Source organism: Plasmodium cynomolgi, chromosome 11, assembly GCF_000321355.1.
Source record: "Plasmodium cynomolgi strain B DNA, chromosome 11, whole genome shotgun sequence".
Lineage (NCBI taxonomy): Eukaryota > Apicomplexa > Aconoidasida > Haemosporida > Plasmodiidae > Plasmodium > Plasmodium cynomolgi.
This window is the reverse complement of record NC_020404.1, coordinates 1,509,174-1,511,537: the sequence shown is the minus strand read 5'-3', so window position 1 is coordinate 1,511,537 and position 2,364 is coordinate 1,509,174.

Here is a 2,364-nt window from a genome sequence, read left to right as displayed (position 1 = left end):
TACGTTGCTTCATTTGGTTCACCCTTCTTCTACTTCTGCTTTTTTTTTTTTTTGCTGTGAATTATCCCAAAGTGAAGTAATCACTGGGAGAGCAAACAATCACTGAGTTGCCTTCCACCACATCGTGCACGCGCGTGTGTAAATACAACCCCATGTAACTGCATAACCCTGTTGTGCAGTTCATATTGTCATTGTAACGCAATCGCGATGTGTTATTTTGGCTGACTTACCTGCACATGTGTGAGTCGTATTTTTTTATAACTATATTGTTATATATGTATGTACATATATGTATATTTTTTTTTTTCTCTCTCCCATTTTTAACCGCGTATTTTCTCCCCCTTTTAAGAGGTAGGAGGGCCCTCACGGCTGCACATACCCGAGTGCTGGCAACACGTGTGCAGAGGTTCGCGCTTGTGTATGCACGTGTATTGTGCCTGCCAATAAGCGGTCGCGCGCGTACGCAGGTGCACACGGCGAGCCCCCAGACCTCCGCGTTGTGCTGTGCTGTGCTGTACTGTGTTGTACTGTGGTGTGATGTACTGTACTGTACTGTACTGTAGTATGTATGTATTTTTTTTTTTTTTTTAATCCCACACCATCGTGTGTTTTTTAAGTAGCTTTTAACTGTTGCGCTCATTGGTGAAGTCGTTTCCTTTTTTTTTTTTTTTGCCTTTTTGCATCTTAATTTTTTCCCCTCTCCTTTTTTTTGTCCTTTTTCGATGCACAGGCGGGTATACCCGCGCACAAACAGATCTCACGATCTCTTAACCAAGGCACAGATACTCGCCCTACACACACACCTGCCACGCCATGCCAACCACTTGTTTACCCCCGTAGTGTAAGCATATGCGTGTTTTTTTTTTTTTTTTTTCTGTGTGCATACATGTAAATGGGTGGAGCATGTATATACACTCATGGTACATACGCTCGAATTCTCCCACATATAAACTGAAGCGAGTAATTTGACGGGAGTTGTAGAAAGACAAAAAGGAGGCGTGTAGATCCCCCAATTTGCACATAAGTGCCAGCGAGTGTGGTCCTCTCGTTATTCATACTTTGCACGACAAAGGGAGACGTATCTCTTCGAGGTGTCCTCTTTTTTCAGTTGCACAATTTTGCAGCGACAACCGTTGAGCTAGTCGACGACCACGTAGGTTTGTGTGACGAGGAAGAAAAAAAAAAAAAAAAAAAAAAAAAAAGGCTTTGGAGCTACCTCCACGTGAATGCAAAAACCGTTTAATTACTTGGCTGTGTGCATGTAGGGACCCTCACGCGCGTATGCCTTTTTTTTTTTTTAATGTTATTTGTTGACGCGCAGAAGGCACACAAGTTCCGTCGCGACTGCGACTGTAGCTGCAACTGTAACTGCAACTGCAACTGCCGCCGTGACTGCCTCCCCTTCGTAGGCTACTTTTCAATTTTGAAGTGGAGCACCTGGTCATTTAATCAGATACGCCTTCGCGACGTAACCTCCACGTGTGAGCGCGCGAATCCTGGTTTGCCTCCTCCCTCCCTACCTCATTGTGCGACGCTTTAATTTCTCTGCCGCACGTGCATACACAGCAGTGTGCACGGGTATTTATTTGCACGAGCTGGGTTGGTTGACCACACAGCTGTAGAGCACACCTATTTAATCAAGAGCATGGGAAAAAAAAAAATTTTTTTAAGTAACGCAGATCTCCCAGCATACGTGGTAATTATCCATTTTGAGCAGCACATCAGAGTGACTAGAACAACAACCTAGTGGATGTTTTTAAAGGGACATACACGAGGAGAGCAGTTTGCATCTGCGCCTGCGCACACACACACACATGTCGCGCGTCGCCGCAGATTTGTGCTGTTTATTGCACGAGCTGCACTAGGTGTACAAGCTGCACTAGGTGTACAAGCTGCACTAGGTGTACAAGCTGCACTAGCTGCGTGAGCTGCATTTTTTTTTGTGGCTTCGAAAAGGAAGCCATAGCATCCCTGAGCAGTCACAGTCAAATTTGGGTTCCTCGATCAGATGATCAAACGCTTTAACGTGATCCCACTTCGAAGATGACTCAACTTAAGTTGCATCTACTCAGATGTGATGACTAATGTGAGAGTCCCTTCGTCCTTTTGCCTCCGACTAGCGAACTTTTTCGAGCATTTTTAATTTTTGTTTTATTTGTGCAATCGTTTGCGGGGCACTGCCAGAGGTGCGAATCGAAGTGGATAGAAGTGGGTAGAAGTAGGTAGAAGCGGGTAGAAGCGGATAGAAGCGGATAGAATCTAATCCAAGTACGTAGACACTTATCGAAGCTAACCGCTGAACAACTGCCAAGGAAGAAAAGCCCCCCTACCCCTACCCCTACCCCTACCTCCCCCCAAAAAAAA